The sequence below is a fragment of the Apium graveolens genome, chromosome 8 (assembly GCF_009905375.1).
Source record: "Apium graveolens cultivar Ventura chromosome 8, ASM990537v1, whole genome shotgun sequence".
Lineage (NCBI taxonomy): Eukaryota > Viridiplantae > Streptophyta > Magnoliopsida > Apiales > Apiaceae > Apium > Apium graveolens.
Genome location: NC_133654.1, coordinates 167,348,447 through 167,368,679, shown reverse-complemented (window position 1 = coordinate 167,368,679; position 20,233 = coordinate 167,348,447).

Here is a 20,233-nt window from a genome sequence, read left to right as displayed (position 1 = left end):
AATCATACCTCTGTAGTTAGTAATATCTACTGATGCTCCAGTATCTTTATCTAACTTGATGGAAATGGCCATGGGAGTTGATGTAGTTGAACTGTCTTGCATTCCAAATTTCTTGAGTAAATTTCTGGTGTACTTGGATTGATTTATGAAAGTACCTTCTTCAGTTTGCTTGACTTGAAGTCCTAGAAAATAGCTAAGTTCTCCCATCATACTCATTTGATATCTTGACTGCATTAATTTGGAAAATATTTCATAAAGTTTTATATTTGTAGAGCCAAAGATGATATCATCAACATATATCTGTACCAAAAGTAAGTCCTTTCCATGGTTGAGGTAGAATAAAGTCTTGTCAATTATGCCTCTGTGAAATCCACTTTCCAGAAGGAATTGAGTCAGAGTCTCATACCATGCTCTAGGAGCTTGCTTAAGGCCATAAAGTGCTTTGTCAAGCCTGTAAATATGATTTGGAAATTTTGGATCTACAAATCCTGGAGGTTGTTCAACATATACCTCTTCCTCTAATTCTCCATTGAGAAAAGCACTTTTCACATCCATTTGAAAGACTTTGAACTTCTTGTGAGCAGCATAAGCCAAAAAGATTCTTATGGCTTCCAATCTAGCAACTGGAGCAAATGTTTCATCATAATCAATACCCTCCTGTTGAGAGTAACCTTTAGCAACCAGCCTTGCTTTGTTTCTTGTAATTATGCCATCACTGTCAGTTTTATTTCTGAACACCCATTTTGTACCAACAATTGATCTGTTCTTTGGTCTTGGTACTAGAGTCCAGACTTTATTTCTTTCAAATTCATTTAACTCTCCCTGCATTGCTTGCACCCAATCAGCATCTTGAAGAGCTTCTTCCACTTTCTTTGGTTCAGTCTGAGATAGAAAGGAATGATAGAGACATTCATTTGTTGTTGCTGTTCTAGTTCTGACACATGCTTCACGATCTCCAATTATTAAGTCAGGTGTGTGTGAATTAGTCCACTTCCTTGCAGATGGAAGTTGATCTCTAGAACTGGATCCTCCCCATGATCCATACTGTCTCCATCAGCATTTTTTGATGCTCCCCCTGAAGTTATGCTCTCTAAGATTCCAGAATTTGAGTTGGATCCTTCAAGAATTGAAGAATTAGAGTTTCCAGAATTATCATAATTTGGCTCATTTATGTTGTTGAAATTTAAATAAGAGAGTCTTGTGTGCCAATTCCAGCTTTCTTCAATTGATGCTCTGCTTAACAGACAGATTGCAAAACCATCAGAATTTGTTGAAAGTATGGCTTCATATATGTTACCATGTCTGTAACCTTTCAGAACCACTTTGCCTGTAGAATTACTAACAACTTAACAGTGTTCTTCAAAGAAATCCACATGATAACCTATGTCACAGATTTGACTCACACTTAGCAGATTGTGTTGAAGTCCTGAGACAAGAGCTACTGATTCAATTATGACATTCCCAAGATTGATATTTCCATATCTCATAGTTTTTCCCATGTTGCCATCTCCATAAGAAACTCCTGGGCCATCTTTCTCCACAAAGTCTGATAGCAGGGCTTTATTTCCAGTCATATATGCTGAACATCCATTGTCCAGAACTAGGATGTTTTTCCTGTTGCCCTGCAATCACAATGACCACTATTGGTTAGTTTCAAGGACCCGGACTTGCTTGGATCTTTTGGCCTTTTTAATTTTGTTAGCATTTACAGCGGATATAGTTTCAGAGTTTATGCTAACCTGCTTTTTATCAGACTTTATGTCAGACTTTGCATCAGAATTTACACTAGAAGGAATTACACTAACTTTCATTAAAGAAGGTTTTATTTGATAATAATCATACTACAAACTATGATATTCCTTACAAGTATAAATATAATGTCAAAAACTACCACAATGAAAATAAGGATTTTGTGGTTTAAACCTAACAGACTGACTCCTAACTCCTGATCTAGGAGGTAAAGAGTTTATATCTTTATTTTTCCTGCAAAAAGAAGCAAGATGGTTAGAGTTTCCACAATTATAGCATTTCTTTCTAGGAGCATTAGGAATAGACATATAATTATTGCTTTTATTCACACATTCCTTTTCATTCCTATTTTTCCTAGCTTCCTTTACCTTGTTTATATTTTTAATCTCTTTCAGCTTATACTTAAGCTGCTTCTTTATCATTAAGCCAATGTTTACTACAAATGGTTTATCCTGTTTTAATTTGTCAAAAGTTGACTTTTCTTTGACTTCTGTTTTAAAGTCTTTCATCTTTTCAGATTTTGACTTGTCTGAATTTGACACAAACTTGATAGGATTAACTTTAGACTTTTCGGCTTTCTTGGTAAAGTTTGGTTTAGATGACACAGTTTCCTTTTCTTCTTTATCATCTAGGTAACCTAGTCCTTTTTTCCAATTTCCATTTTCTAAGATTTTTTGAGTTATTCTTCCAGAGTTAGTCCAAGTTTTGATTATCTCCTTTTCCTTTTCTAGTTTAGATTTAAGAGATTTATTCAGTCTTATCAGTTCATCTTTAACATACAAAGCCTCATCTCTTTCTTTCTGAGTTTGATGAAATATAACTAACTCTTTTTCTAAGTAGTCATTTCTGTTTCTAAGAGCAAGACTTTTAGATTTTAATCTTTCATTTTCTAAAATCTGATCTTTAAAACTAATGAACATGGTTTTAAGATATAATCTTAGCTCAGAAATATCATCAGTATGAAAAGCAAGAGTTGAATGAGGTACCTTCAATTCAGCAGTTCCAGAACTGCTATCAGCATTTGCCATCAAAGCATAGTTCACCTCTTCTTCAGAATCTGAAGTGTTTTCCCAGTTTTTCTTCTTTGTGATAAGTGCCTGGCCTTTATCACCTTTTCCTTTCTTGCAGTCAGGAGAGATGTGGCCTCTTTTACCACAATTGTAGCATTTGACATTTGAGTTGTCTCCTCTGTCAGACTTTCCTCCTTTGTCTTCAGTCTTTCTGAACCCTTTCTTTTCAGAACTTCCACCTTTCCTGGAAAACTTCTTACCCTTTCTGAATTTCTTGTAGGCTATCTTTGTGACACCCTTCACCATACGAGCACACAGTTGCATCATCTCTACATCAACATCCACTTCAGATAAATTTTCAGATTCTGAATCATCATCATCAGAATATGATGACTCTGAATCAGACTGTATGATAAGAGCCTTTCCTTTGCCCCTCTTTGAGACAACCACTTTAGGAGATTCCTCCTCAGCTTTAAGTGCAACTGTCTTTGACTTTCTTCCATTCCTTTTGCTCCTTTGATCCATCTCAAGTTCATGAGTCTTGAGCATACCATAAATTTCATCAAGAGTAGTTTCAGCAAGGTCATAGTTGTCTCTTATGGTAGTAGACTTCAAATCCCAATTTCCAGGAAGAGCTAAAAGGAATTTTAGATTTGAATCTTCAAGATCATATTCCTTTTCCACCAGTGATAGATCATTCAAGAGTTTGGCAAACCTGTCATATAAATCAGTTAATGATTCATCAACTTTTGAGTCAAAGTGTTCATACTCTTGTGTGAGTATAGTCTTCCTATTCTTTTGATGGCTTTAGTTCCATGGCATCTTGTCTCCAAAGCATCCCATATTTCCATTACAGTCTTGCATCCAATTACCCTGTTTGACATGACATTGTCAATTGCACTCTGAAGTAAATGCCTTACCCTTGCATCATTCGCAATAGATGAGATGTCTTCAGGTGTGTAATCACCTTTCTCCTTTTGTATGGTCTTTACTGGTTGATCAGCAACTGCAACAGAAAGTTTGGTAGGCTTTTATGGTCCATCATTAATTCTATCAAGGTATTCTGGATCGGTGGCCTCCAGAAACATAACCATCTTTACCTTCCATATAGGATACTCAGATGCTCTCAGTATGGGAACCCTAATACTTTCAAACTGACTGTGGGTTCAATTGTTTTGAGTATCTTGAGTTTTGGTGGGCTTAGGTGGAGTTTGTGTTTCATCATACATGATTGTAAACTGGATCTCACTGTTTGTATATCAACAGAGAGGCTCTGATACCACTTGTTAGGTCACATAATACTATAGAAGGGGGTTGAATATAGTGTTTATACAATCAAATCGATTTAGAACACAAAATATGTAACAGTAATCAAGTTTATTCAATATAATAAGCTATGTTACAAAGTAGGTTAAACTACTCTCTCAGTGATGAACAATATCACTAAGAGCTGCTAGGGTTACTAAGAATAATCTTCTCGTGAATGATAACACATATAGTGTAAACCCTAGGATGTGTTTATATAGTACACAGTTACAAGATACCTTCTAATTGATATGAAATATATCTCGTCCTAAAATATATCAATCAGATATTATCTTTTTACAAGTCTTCTAGTCGTCCAACTCCTAAGCATATCTTCTTTTGTTTTAGTCTAGATAATCTCCTATAAATCAGGCGCACTTTACTCCTGAAGCATATCTTCCTTAAGTTCTGATATCACAAGTTCTGATACCTTAAGTTCTGAAATCCACCTGTCTTCAGTAAATCCTGATTTCCAATAAGTCCTGATAAGTTCTGATATTAAGTTCTGAAACTAAACAAATCAGATTAGACATGACATCACAAATATATCTAACAAGTTCAATATCCAAGATTAACAATCAACAAACAATCCAAATAGCTGGATTGACAAGTCTACAAAAAGCAGCTTGAAGGATGTGCAAGATCAATGGTGAAGATTAATTGACAAAGGAAGATCAAAATAAACACATGATGGTAAGATATGTTAAGCCATTAATAGAAGATATACTTTTCTATAAATGGAAATGACAAGTGACTGTTTACTAAAGCTAATAGCATGTCTTATTGTACACTGTGTATACCAGCAGTTAACTGAATTATAAAGTTAACACTGGTCCTCTAGTCAATAGTAACAATTTAGATAGAAAATCTTGTAACACTCTCAAGGAGAATCTAAGCTCTTTATCAATAAAGAGCCTAGAAATTTTGTAGCAAAACATTCTTAATTTTAATATAAAATTAAGTGAGTTTTGAAGATCTGTGTTCTTTATTCTTGCAAGTTTAATTTCTGGATGAACACACTTTCACTACAAGATTTAGTTTACTTTGTTCAACCAAAAAAGATCCAAAAAAGTTAAAAAATAGTAAAACACATTTACCGCCCTGTGTGTTATTCATTTCCTAACAAATGGTATTAGAGCAAAATCTGAAAGTAAACAGATTCAAGATCTTGGAAGAATGAATATACAGAAAATCAGTAGCATCAAAATTCCTACCTTTGACAAAGCTAACTACACTCTTTGGAAAAAGAAAATGTTGTTGTTTATCAGGATGACCAATCCACTCTATATTCAGATTCTCAAAAATGGGCCCTTCACTCCTATGGTTAGAGTTGAAGAATTAACAGATGGTAATATGGTCATTCCAGCTCATTATGCTCCAGAAGATCCTTCTGAGTATTCTGAGCCTGAAAAGGAGAAAGTTTCCCTAGATAGTGGCTTGCAATTGATATTGATTGAGTCACTTGACAATGTGATGTACAACAATATTGTCAACTGTGACACTGCCAAGCAAATATGGGAAAAGACTGAAATACTCTGTGAGGGAACTGAGGAAGTTAGATCAAATCAAAGAAGGATACTGATTTCACAGTATGAGGGTTTCATGGCCAAGCCAAAGGAAAGTATAACAGATGTGTTTGAAAGGTTCAATAAGCTGATAAATGACTTGCAGCTCCATGAAAAATACTATGAAGCTGAAGAGGTGAACTTGAAGTTCTTGTTTACTCTCCCTGATCATTTGGAACAGAAAATCTCAGCAATCAGGGAAGGGAGAGACTTGAGCAGAATAACACTGGAAGTTCTATATGGAATTCTCAAAACATATGAACTAGAAATGATTCAAAGGAAATCATTAAGATCTGGTCAGGGACATGTTGTAGATGGCTCAAGTGCTTTAATTGTCAATGAAAGCCTGCCAAGATCTTAAACTCCAGTTGCCTCAACAAGTGAGCAAAGAACAAATGATTCACAGGAACAAGTCATTCGGGAATTGGAAGAAGATAGAGTTCTACACTCTTGATGAATGGATGAGCTAGATCAGTCAATGGCCTATTTGGCTAGAAAATTCTCTAACATTAGAGTAAAGAAGCCAAGATACTTCAAGGGTAAAGGACAGTCTTTCAACAAAGACAATAGCTGGAAAGGAAAAGGGAAGTATACTTCTGACAGCAAGAATGGTTACAAAACCGGATCTATTGACAGATCTAAGATAAGGTGCTTCAACTGTGATGAACTAGGCCATTTTGATACAGAATGTAGGAAACCCAAGAAAGCAAAGAAAGACAAAGCTTATCTTGAACTAGAAGGAAAGTATGAAGCTCTTCTGAAGAAACAGCAAAGCAAAGCTTATATTACAGAAGGAAAAAGTTGGGATGACTATGAAAATGATGAAGATGAAGAATTTGGAAATTATGCACTCATGGCTTTGGAGCAAGGAGAATCATTTCATCTAAATCACAGGTACCAACTCTTACCACCATTGATTTAAATATGAGTCAATATAAGGAAACTGTAGAGAAGATGAGCACAGAAATATTTCACATTCACACAAGCATGGTTGCTGCTAATGAAGAAGTGAGTAGACTGACAAAGATAAATGAGAAGCTTGAAAGTGAGAAGCAAGAAACTGAATTGTTGTTGGTGGAGCTTGAAGCTGTAAAATAAGAGAATGCTTATCTCAAGAACAAGCTCAAGTGTGCCAATGAAATTGAAGCAGTGCTAAGGGAGAAGCTTGAAAAGAATGAGGTGAAGTTGAAGTCCTTCAAGAATGCATCTGAGTTAATTGGAGAGTATCATGAGAAAAACAAACCATGTGCAAACATTGTTATTGGTTTTGACTATGATGCCTTGAACAGCAAAAAGAAAGACATAGGTGACAAGGAAAAAGCAACAGAAAATGAAAATGTTCCAGTAATGCTGAAAAAGGTTACCTCGCCTATGTTCAAGGCATGTGAAGTCAACTTCAGTGAAAAAGAATTGATAATCAAGCAAGAAATTGCTGATGAAGACAAAGAGAAGAAAACTGCAAAATCAACTCAGTCTTCCAATACTGAAGAGAAGCTCATGGACAAACAAAGTCCCAAGACACCTATCAAAGAAACCAAAATTGAAGATGCAAGAAAGAAAAAGAAAAATAGAAATGGGAAAATAGGTGTAACGACCGAGAAATTACGCTTGTATTATATTCTAATAAAGATAATTTATGTGTATTATTATGTGATTAAGTGTGTTGAGTCGTAAAACCTTAACTACTATGTGCTACGTGTTGTCTGTTTTGATCGGAATGTATTTCGGGTATTTATTGAGTGTTTTATTATAAGTTATAGGTTTTATATCATAATCTGTACAGCTCAAACAGTGTTTTAAAAGCCCGTATATCAAAAAAATCATTGGCCCTATTCTTCCAAGAACGGCCTATACCACATCGATATTCTGAACATCTAGATGTTTTACAAATTTACCTTTTTCGCGAAAAACGACTTTTCCGGACCCCTTCGGGCGTCAAAAACCTTACAAAAATCACATTTTTATTTTTATATGATCATTAGAGTATCAAATATCATTTTTCTTTGCATTTTTGTAATATTTACAATTTTTGGGAATTTTTGACATAGATTTTATATTTATTGGATATTTAAAAATTCATAATTAATACCTAAAAATTATAAAAATTGGGGCCAAATAATTTTATTAGATGTGTAATTAACCCCTTAATTTTATTTAGGGGTATTATTTTCCATAAAATAAATAGCTGGATTATTGTTAATTTTTAGTTAATTAATTATTAAAAATCAGAATAATCAAGAAATTGGGTTTGTTGGTGAAGAACAATCAAGGAATTAAACTGCAGATTTGAAGGTGATTCTGTTAACCAAATCGATCATGTGAGTAACCAAAATAATCCTATTGATCTCTACTTTCTATTCATATCATCAATTTCATGTGTTGTTGATTTGATTTTCAATTCATTTTTTTAGGGTTCATGTTCGAATTAGGGGTTTATGATTTAGGAATTTTTTGATTATTTTGATGATCCAGTTAGCTTTATCATAGTTCTAGGATTGATTTAGTATATTTATCTTGATTTTATAACCCCTGGAAGATAGTTCCCGAGTTCATAGTTTTTAGTAAATTTTGATTTCATTTTTTTGTTGATTTATAGACGTTTTTGGTTGCTGTTAGTTGTTGGAATTGATTCAGGAAATTAAGAGCTTTGATTTCGTATAACAATCGTTGAGTTTGGTGTACAAACGTGAAGGATCGTGTTTTCGCCGGATTCTCGCCGGTTTTTGGTCGATTCTCGCCGGAGAAGACGACGCAGGCGGCGTTGGGGACAACAGGTTGCGAGGCTGAACTGCAGGAGGGATTTGGAATGAAGTTGCATCGAAAAAGGTGCAAAATCATCTCGTTTAGTTCGTGATTTAAGCTCGCCGGAGTCCGGCGAAAAACCGCCGGAAACTGGAGCTTTTCCAGAAACCGGTCGGTGTTGTTCCCGACCCGGTTGGCTACCCATGACCCGAAATTTTAACCCATAATGACCCGGTTTTGATCCGCAAAACCTGAAACCCTTTTCCTGATTCATGTTTCTGTATTTTTTTATTATTTATTTATATTTTGTTAAATGAGAAAATCAGTTTTAATAATTACAAAAATCAAATAAAAATTAGTTTTAAATTCTGAAAATTATTATTAATAATTTCTAAATTATTTTATTAATTTAGAAATTCAAATTTAATTATTTATTTAAATATTTATGTAATTATTTATTTATTTATCTATTATTTAATAATTAAGTAATTAATTTATAAATGAGATTAAATATATCGAATAATGTGATTAATAATTCGATAGTTGAGTGAATAATATGAGTAACTCGTATTTATACGAGTAGTAGATCGATAAGTTGGGTTTATTATTCGAGCGTTCATTTATTTATATGATCAGAATTGTAATAGTTATTCGTATCGAATAATTAAGCGTAGATAGTCGATTTAATCGTATAATTGGTAATAATTTATAATTAATTATAATACTTGTAATTAATTCTAAAAATTAGGGATTAATTATTTTAAAATATAATAATTCTTAAATAATTATTTAAAAATATAATTAAGGTTTAATTAATTGTGATTAATTAAACATAATTGATTTATAATTAATTAAATCTTATTTATTGCGTAGTAATTAAACCGTTAGTCCGATTCGAGTGAAACGAAGACCCTTAGACTCAGAAAAATGACCTCATTCAATTAAAAATAATTATAAATCATAATTTCTTTCGGAAATGAGTCTGTTTGTGGCGATTAACTGTTATAGGCCATATTAGGGGTAGACTCGAGTCAAATTAATCCTGAAAAATTATGAAGCGAACCAGATAGTGTTAGTTATTGCGAGTATAAGTCTAGTATCGATTCTAAAAATAATTACAAGTCGAAAAAAAATCAATTATGTGTCTTATGTCCTATGTGCTTTACATGATTATGTGAACTTTATGTGCTATATAATTATATATGCGGGTCAGATAGAATTGTACGGGCAGACGATTAGGGCTACGTGGTATCAATTCGAGATATGAGTATGAGATAAGTTATCTAAACGAATTTCTTTCCTTGATAGATTCCATATCCTCAAAGCGGATCAAGCAAGAGGCAGAAGTATGTGAATCGCACGAGGTGAAGTGCATACCAGGCAAGTTTTTCCCCTATTCTAAGTTCAGAATAGTGAAATATACCCCACTTTCCATATCAATTACACCTTGATAATTCTTGTTCACATACACTGATACACAATTATCTTGTTTCTATTTCATTTCGATTCTTGATTTCTCCCAATTTATTGAATCCTCTATTCATATTCCAATATTGATACCATTACTTACATATACTCTAATATATCTTGATATTGGGATACATCAAAAGCATACTGATTATTCTGGATGCTAAGCTATGGACTGGATGGTTACGATATGGACCAGATATTAACCGGAACCTTGATGATTAGGCCATAGTTTCCTGGGTACCCCTTATGTTGGTTGGGTCTATGCAGTTGGGTATAGATCCGCACTGTATCCTGATTGATCAACAGGTTATAGTGCATATGTTGGTTCTTATTTCCAGTCTCGTTCATTTGGCACTCGTCAGTAATGGCAATTTATTATTCTTTACAGAAACAGATGGTTGTTCAAACTAGCAGATTACCGGTTTATTTATTCTTCTCTCTTTACACTATACATATATTATTCCACACTTGTTGAGAAATTTTGGCTCACCCCCCTTTTATTGTTGTTCACCTTGTTTTTCAGTTAAGTTAGAGAATGAAACCCATCAGAACTCAAGTAGTCAAGAAGCGAGTCAAGCAGCGGGACCCTCTAATACCAAGGGTTTTTGTCCCTATCCCAGAAGAGAGCTTTGAGTTACCAGATCAGGTGTAGCAGGAAGAGTAATAGTTATAGTTTGAATAAAAGATGTTTAGTTTAAAATGTGAATAGAATAATGTTTTGTAATAAAGAGAGTTCTTGAGACAGATTGTTTAAACTGGTTTGTAATAAAGTTGGTTGTCGTTCTTGTTTTCAATCCTTAACCTTGAAAAGATCATGAGTAGTAGTAGTTCGGGGTAATTATTTTATTTATATTATGCTTGTACAGGTTTAGTGAGTAGTTAGTGTTAATAATGCCCCAAATCTATACCCCGGATTTGGAGGGTGTTATAATAGGGATAAACAAAAGCAACAATTTTGTTTATGTTGCAGATGCTCCAGGAAAGAAATGAGAAAAATGTGGCTCTGTGAATCACCTAACTCACCTTTATAAAAAGGTAGTTAGAAAGCCAATTAAAGGAGCCTGCAAATACAATGAAGCAAATGCAAATGATCCATACTCCCTCTGTGACAAGTTTGACTACATTCCTTGCAACTTGAAAGTGATGAAAAGTTGTGACAAATTGAGAGTAGACCTCAAAGAAACAAGAATTGGGTCTACAACGGAAAGGGAAAATGCTCAACAGACAATGAACTCTATTTTATCTGAAACTACTCATTCTGCTTCTTATAAATCAGTTAACAAGAAGAAAGTAACCAACACTGCTCGGGTTGCTAAACACACTTAAAACTCATTGTGTACAGGGCAAAGTGAAGAAAGTCATCTGGATCATAGACAGTGGATGTTCTAGGTATATGACAGGTGATAAAGCCCCGATATCACAGTTTGAGCAAAAAGGTAGCCATTTGGTGACCTTTGGAGATAACAACAAAGGATTCTCAATGGGATATGGATAGATTGTTTCTGAAAATATTGTCATTGGTGATGTAGCACTGGTAGTTGGTCTTGAAGTGAATCTTCTCAGTGTTAGCCAATTTGCAGACAAAGCCTTTGAAGTTTTATTCAACGAAGAAGAATGCACTTTTATCAGCAAGAAAACTGGTGAAGTTGCTCTGAAAGGAGCAAGGAAAGGAAGCTTGGTTATTGTAGACTTAGACTCAACAAATAAGGATGGAACTAGTTATTTCTACACTAAGGCATCAGAAGAACAAAGCTAACTATGGCATAAGAAATTGTCTCACTTGAATTTTAAGACAATTAACACTTTGGTCAAAAAGGAGTTAGTAAGAGATATGTCTAAACTGGAGTTTGCTCAAGTTGAAGTTTGTGAAGCTTGTCAGAAAGGAAAAATGAAAAGATCAAGTCACAAGTCAAAAACTGTGAATTCTATAAGTGCACCATTACAACTCATTCACATGGACTTGTTTGGGCCAGTAAATATCTTATCAGTTTCACGAAATAAATATACACTTGTGATGGTGGATGATTTCTCAAGATACACTTGGGTAGAGTTCATTCACTCTAAAGATGAAACTCCACACATCACAATTGAGCACATCAAGAAGATAGAAAAACAGGCCGAAGATCACAATTGTGTAAAAAGATTGAGAAATGATAATGGAACAGAATTCAAAAATGCAACATTGAGTAAATTTTGCAAAAGTAAAGGCATTGTTCAAGAATTCTCACCTGCTAGAACACCTCAACAAAATGGAGTAGTTGAAAGAAAGAACAAAATATTAGTTGAAGCTGCTAGAACAATGCTGCAAGATGCCAACTTGCGAACAAGTTTCTGGGAAGAGGTTGTTAACACTGCATGTTACACTCAGAACATATATCTCATTAACAAGGCACTTGGCAAATCACCTTACTTAATCATGTCTAAAAGAAAGCCTACTATAAAGCATCTTCATGTGTTTGGAAGCAAGTGTTACATTTTGAAAGACAACTCTGAATATGTAGGAAAATTTGACTCAAAAGTCTTTGAAGCAATTTTTCTGGGATATTCATTGGAAAGAACAGCCTACAAAGTTTATGTGATAGATAAAAAGAAGATTATGGAAAGCATATATATGACTTTTGATGATGACAAGTGTCCAGGCTTGGAATACCTTGATGAAAGTGAAGTTGAAGCCCTTGTATTTGAAAACCTCAACATTGATAGTGATTCTGATGGGGAAGATGAAGTTGATGCACAACAGAAGACAAATGAAGAGTCTACTGAACAAGAAAATCATGGAAATGGAAGCTCATCTCAAACACCTGAATTTGATAGCATAAACTCAGGGGGAGAAAGAGAAGAAGGATCTAGCAGTCATACCAATAATGACGAAAATGTGAAGGCACAAGTCAACAAACTCATACAAGAAAGTGGAATAGAAGTCACACTACAGAAGCAATAATTGGTGATCCTACTGTTGGTGTGAGGACTAGAAGTGCAACTGCTAATGAATGCCTATATGCATATTTTTTATCTCAAGTATAGCCTAAGAAAATTTATGAAGCTCTACTAGATCCTGATTGGATATCTGCCATGCAGGAAGAGCTGAATCAGTTTGAAAGAAACAATGTTTGGGAATTGGTTCCTGCACTAAAGAATAGAAGCATTATTGGAATAAAATGGGTGTTCAGGAACAAGATGGATGAAAATGGTATAGTTACCAGAAATAAAGCAAGGTTGGTTGCAAAAGGCTACTCACAAGAAGAAAGAATTGATTATGATGAAACTTTTGCTCCAGTTGCAAGACTTGAAGCAATAAGGATTTTTCTAGCATTTACTGCACACTCAAATTTTAAAATGTATCAAATTGATGTCAAGAGTGCCTTCCTGAATGGTGAGCTAGATAAAGAAGTTTATGTGCAATAGCCACCTGGCTTTGAAGATCCAGAATTTCCAAATTTTGTGTACAAGTTACTCAAGGCTCTATATGGACTAAAACAAGCACATAGAGCTTGGTATGACACACTGTCAGAATTCCTACTGAAGCATGGTTTTACAGGAGGTACTATAGACAAGACTCTCTTCTACAAGACACATGGTGAGGATATGATCCTAGTTCAGATCTATGTGGATGATATCATCTTTCGTTCTGCAAATGAGAAGCTTTGCCAAAGATTCTCCAAGCTTATGCAAAGTGAATATGAAATGAGTATGATGGGGGAGCTGAGTTACTTTCTTGGACTTCAAGTCAGTCAAAGAAGTATATAAAGCTCAGCTCAATGCATTTCATCTTTTTGGTAAGGCTCTTGAAGTAAAGCTCACTGGTCATGAAGACAAAATCAAAAAGTTGGTAAATGAGAAGATGGATGAAATTTTACCATCTCAAGTGAAGATCACTTCTAAATTCAAGCATTTTGCTGAGCAAATGTCAAGGGTAGATCTTGCTACAATTGAGAAGGAAGTGAAAAATCTCAAACAATCATTCATCTCTCTTCATACGGTTGTCTAGCAGCAAATCACTCATTCAAGTGACACTAAGGTCAAGCTGGACCAACTTCAACAGAGCAGATATGAGCCCTCAGCCTTACTTATGGAAGGCATCAAACGGGTTGTAGATGAAACATTTGACACATATACTAGCTCTTTCAGCCTGGCTCCATCTCCATAAACCTGCAAATTCAATCTCTCCAAAGCCAAGTCTCTAAACTGCAGACCTCCAATGCTTCTCTTAATGCCCAAGTCCAGGCCTTGACTTCTCTAGTCAAGAGTCAACAATCTAATATCCAGGCACTGGTGGACTCCCACAAGCATCTTCAAATACAGAACTCTGTTGCCTTGGGAGCCATCATGGGAAAACTCAACATACCACTACCCTCCCTACCTGAACAAGTGAGGCCAGAAATTCTAACTCCCATCCTCATGCCTGTCACCAAGACTAAGGGGGAGATTGAGGCTAAAATTCAACAATCTAAATCTAAGGCTAAAGAGACTGTTCATACTGGTCAAAGCTCAAATGCTCAAGCTGATGTTAGTGAGGAAAGACTTTAAAGGGCTTTAGAAGGACCAAATCAAGATCAGGAATTTAATAATCTTCTTGCAGCACTAAAAGTGTCCCTCAAAAACAACTATGTGACTTACAAGAAAGCCTTGGCCAAGAACATCAACTTCATAAGGGTAGTGGTAGTAAAGGTTGATAACTTTCTGCAGAAAAGGATTGTCATGAACATCAATGATGGTGGTGTAGACAGGTGCATTCAGGAGACTCTCACAAATCTCCAAACTCTAAGAGCATCTGAACTTGATGTGATGATTGACAAGGTAAATTCAGTTATTCAAGAAGATATTCAACTTCTCCAAGTGTTTAAAAAGACATAGATAGAAGCTTTTTCAGAAGCCTATCTATATCCAAACCAGGGAGTAGTTTACATCTGCCCAATGACCAAATAATCCAGACATCTTCTTGTTCTCAAACATTGTGTCAGATCAAACATGAGGCTGATCATGACACTGTAGTCTGATTTGAAATGCAAAATATTAGATATATTTGAGATGTTATGTCTAATATGATTCATGTTTAGTTTTAAGATCTTAACAAACAGGACATATCAGGACTTACTGAAATCAGGACTTACTGGAAGTCAGAACTTAATATCAGAACTTAAGGTCATATCAGAACTTAAGTGTGGGAAGACTTTCATATAAGGAAGGAAGCTGATTTACAGTAGAAGATCGACACTAAAGTAAAAGAAGACGTGCATGGAAAGAGTTAGAAGACTGAAAGACTTGTAGAAGATATCTAATTGATATATTTTAGAAGACAGAATTGTATTTTATATCAATTAGAAGTTATCTTGTAACTGTGTACTATATAAACAGAGACTTAGGGTTTACACTATATGTGTTATCATTATCGAGAAGATTATACATTATAACCTAGCAACTCTTAGTGATATTTGTTCATCACTGAGAGAGAACAGTTCCATTGTAACAGAGTTTATCATATTAAATATATCTGTTTACTGTTACTTATGTTCAAAATCGATTTGATTGTAGTAACACTGTATTCAAACCCCTTCTACAGTGTTGTGTGACCTAACAATTGGTATCAGAATTTATCTGTTAACACACATACAGTAAAGATCCAAACAATCATGTCTGAAGAAGCACAAACTCCAACCAAGCCCACAAAACTGAAGAAACTAAAAAGACTCAAACCCACAGTCGATATGAGACTATTAGGGTTCCCATACTGAGACCTTCTGAGTATCCCATATGGAAAGTGAAGATGGCTATGTTTCTCGAAGCTACAGATCTAGAATACCTTGACAAAATTAATGAAGGACCACATAAGCCTACCAAGCTCTCTGTTATAGTTGCTGATCAACCAGCAATGACCATACCAAAGGAGAAAGGTGAGTACACAGTATAAGACATCTCATCTATTGCCAAGGATGCAAGGGTAAGGCATTTGCTGCATAGTGCCATTGATAATGTCATGTCAAACAGGGTAATTTATTACAAAACTGCAAAGGAGATATGGGATGTTTTAGAGACAAGATGCCAGGGAACTGATGCAATTAAGAAGAACAGGAGGACTATACTCACTCAAGAGTATGAGCACTTTGACTCAAAAGCTGATGAGTCATTAACTGATTTATATGACAGGTTTGCCAAACTCTTGAATGATCTGTCACTAGTGAACAAGGAATATGATCTTGAAGATTCAAATCTAAAATTCCTTTTAGCTCTTCCTGAAAATTGGGATTTGAAGTCTACTACCTAAAGAGATAATTATGACCTTACTGAAACTACTCTTGATGAAATTTATGGTATGCTCAAGACTTATGAACTTGAGATGGATCAAAGGAGCAAGATGCATAGAAGAAAGTCAAAGATAGTTTCTCTTAAAGTTAAGGAGGAATCTCCTAAAATTATTGCCTCAAAGAGGGGAAAAGGAAAGGCTCTCATCATAAAGTCTGATTCAGAGTCATCATATTCTGATGATGATGATTCAGAAAGTGGAAGTTTACCTGAGATGGATGTTGATGAAGAGATGATGAAATTGTGTGCTCTTATGGTGAAGGGTATCACAAAGATAGCCTACAGGAAATTCAGAAAAGGCAAGAAGTTTTCCAGGAAAAGTGGAAGTTCTGATAAGAAAGGGTTCAGAAAGTCTGAAAGCAAGGGAGAAAAGTCTGACAGAGGAGACAACTCAAATGTCAAATGCTACAACTGTGGTGAAAGAGGCCACATATCTCCTGACTGCAAGAAAGGAAAAAGTGAAAAAAGCAAGGCACTTGTCACAAAGAAGAAAAGCTGGATAGACACTTCATATTCTAAACATGAGGTGAACTATGCCCTAATGGCAAATGTTGATAGTAGTCCTGAAACTGCTGAATTGAAGGTACCTCAAACAACTTATGCCTTTCATACTGATGATATTACTGAGTTGAGATTATATCTTAAAACCATATTTATTAGTTATAGAGATCATAATTTAACATGTGAAAGATTAACATCTGAAAATTCTGCTTACAAAAAGAGAAATAATTATTTAGAAAAGGAGTTAGTTTTTCTTCATCAAACTAAGAAAGAAAAAGATGATGCTTTATATGTTAGAGATGAAGTGTTAAAATTGAATGAATCTCTAAAAGATAACCTAGAAAAGGAAAGAGAGATTATCATAATTTGGACTAACTCTGGCTGAACAACTTAGAATTTATTAAGTAGTAGAAACTGGAAAGAGGGCTTAGGTTATGGAGATGATAAAAGTGAAAAAGGAACTGAACAAATTGAGCCAATTGTTGTTAAACAGACTACTAAGCCAAAGGTAAATCCTGTTAATTTTGTAGCAAAAACTGTAAATTCTGATTCTGAAAAGATGAAAGTGTCTATGACAGAAGTTAAAGATAAGTCAACTTCTGACAAATTAAAACAGGATAAACCAGCTGAAGTCAATATAGGCTTAATGACTAAGAAGCAGTTTAAGTATAAGCTGAAAGAGATTAGGAATGTTAACAAGGTAAAGGAAGCTAGGAAAAATAGGAATGGAAAGGAAGGTGTGAACAAAAGCAATAATTATATGCCTGATCCTAATGCTCCTAGAAAGAAATATTATAACTGTGGAAACTCTAACCATCTTGCTTCTTTTTGCAGGAAGAATAAAGATCTCAACTCTTTACCTCCTGGATCAGGAGTTAAGAGTCAGTCTGTTAGGTTTAAACCACAAAATCCTTGTTTTCATTGTGATAGTTTATGGCATTCCATTTATACTTGTAAGGAATATCATAGTTTGTACTATGATTATTATCAAATAAAACCTTCATTGAAGAAAGTTACTTTAATTCCTTCTAGTGTAAAGTCTGATGCAAAGTCTGATATAAGTTCTGATAAATAGCATGTTAGCATAAACTCTGAAATTAAATCTGCTGCAAATGCTAACCAACTTAAAAAGGCCGATCCAAGAAAGTTTGGGTCCTTAAAACTAACCATTAGTGGTCTTTGTGATTGCAGGGCAACTGGAAAAACATCCTAGTGTTGGACAGTGGATGTTCAGGACATATGACTGGAAATAAAGCCTTGCTATCAGACTTTGTAGAGAAAGCTGGCCCAGGAGTTTCTTATGGAGATGGAAACATGGGAAAAACTCTGGGATATGGCAATATAAATCTTGGGAATGTCATCATTGAAACAGTAGCTCTTATCTCAGGACTTAAACACAATATGCTAAGTGTGAGTCAAATCTGTGACAGAGGTTATCATGTGGATTTCTTTGAAGAATACTGTGAAGTTGTAAGCAATTCTATAGGCAAAGTGGTTCTGAAAGGTTACAGGCATGGTAACATTTATGAAGCCAGACTTTCAACAAGTTCTAATGGTTCTGCAATCTGTCTGTTGAGTAGAGCATCAATTGAAGAAAGCTGAAATTGACACAAAAGACTCTCTCATTTAAATTTTAACAACATAAATGAGCTTGTAAAGAAAGATCTTGTGAGAGGACTGCCAAAATCAGTATATGCTCATGATGGCCTTTGTGATTCATGTCAAAAGGCAAAAGAAAGAAACTCTTTTTTCAAGAGCAAAACTAAATCTTCAATTCTTGAGCCTTATCACCTACTGCATGTTGATATATTTGGTCCAGTCAATGTCATGTCTATTGCAAAGAAGAAATATGTTATGGTTATAGTGGATGAGTTCACAAGGTACACTTGGGTGTATTTCTTGCATAAGAAGAATGAAACTGCATCTACTCTAACTGATCATGTCAGACAGCTGGATAAGTTGGTCAAAGATTCTGTTAAAATTATAAGGAGTGATAATGGCACTGAGTTCAAATATTCAATCATGGAAGAGTTCTACAAAGAGCATGGAATCAAACAGGAATTTTCTGCACCTGGAACTCCACAGCAAAATGGAGTTGTAGAAAGAAAGAACAGGACTCTCATTGAAGCTGCACGAACTATGCTTGATGAAGCAAATTTACCAACCTACTTTTGGGCTGAAGCTGTGCAGACTGCTTGTTTTACACAGAATTCTACACTCATAAACAAGAATGGAAAAACACCATATGAGATGGTGAAGAAAAAGAAGCCAAATCTGAAATACTTTCATGTATTTGGTTGTAAGTGTTTCGTTCTTAAGACTCATCCTGAACAGCTGTCAAAATTTGATCTAAAACCTGATGAAGGAATTTTTGTTGGATATCCACTTTCCACAAAAGCTGTAATAACCCCAATTTTTGGAATTTTTGAAACCCTTATGAATAGTGTTTTGCTGATTATGCTGAATAAGAAAACTTTTCATGCCACGCTATGTAGGTGTTCTTTTATTGATCTTCTGGGATATTATTAGTACTCTATGTGGTATATAAGTGTATGTAAAGATCGTCAGAATCCAAATCCGAACACTTTGATTTTTCCCGGAAATCTACCAGATACAGAAAGAATTGAGTATAAGGTAACAGAATAAAAAGGATTTAAATTCAAGGATTATAAGAGAGGATCATAAAAGGAATATAATAAATTGAGAAAGGTTAAGGAAACCTAAGTAATAAGATCCCGGGTATGATCCCTCAAACGATAAACGAAAACGAAAGTTAAGCTAACCGCACAACAGATCAGCGATCATTAGGCAAGCAATTAAGAGTTAATCAAGGAGATTAGGGATGATGATGTCATTAAACCAATAAGAGGAGGACAAGTGGGGGAGGGTGACATAACAAGGTAACATAAGCATGACAAAGAAAGGTGTGTTGTTGGTTGATTAAGAACCACACAAAAGTTACCATGGTAAAAGGTAATAAATCAAATCAAAACAAATCAACCAAGCCAACCAACAATTCATTTCACCAAAAACACAAAGTTATTTCCCTTTCTTCATCAAAAGCTCTCGGCTTTCTTCTTCTTCAAAGAAAGAAAAAGTCAAAATCCTAGCTCCAAGCTTTGTTAATTAGCAAGGTAATTATCTAAGACTCCTTATGCATAGATATAGTTATCCTATAAGTTTGAGCTTCTAATTCATTCACAATCTCTTCCTAAAAATCATGGAAGAAGAGGGTGAATAGTGTTTTTCAAGAACTAAAATTTTTGTTCTTGAGTTTTTGTTTAGATTAAGCTTGGATAAGGACTTTTAAGGGTGATTCCAAGCTAATTACTTGATTCTCCACTCTCTAAGGAAGGTATAACCCCTCTAAACCCTAAATTTACTTTGAGTATTAGGTTTAGTTTTGTTGTTATAGTTCATGAGAGGCTTGATTGTTGTGTATGTAGAGGTTAGTTAGTTTTGTGATGTTTTTGGAGTTGTAATTCTTGGATTATTGATTAATGAACTTAAGTATAGTTTAAATTCATGTTTGAGAATAGTATAAATTGATAATATTGAGTTGTTGGGGCTGTTATGGTGAAGTATGGATGG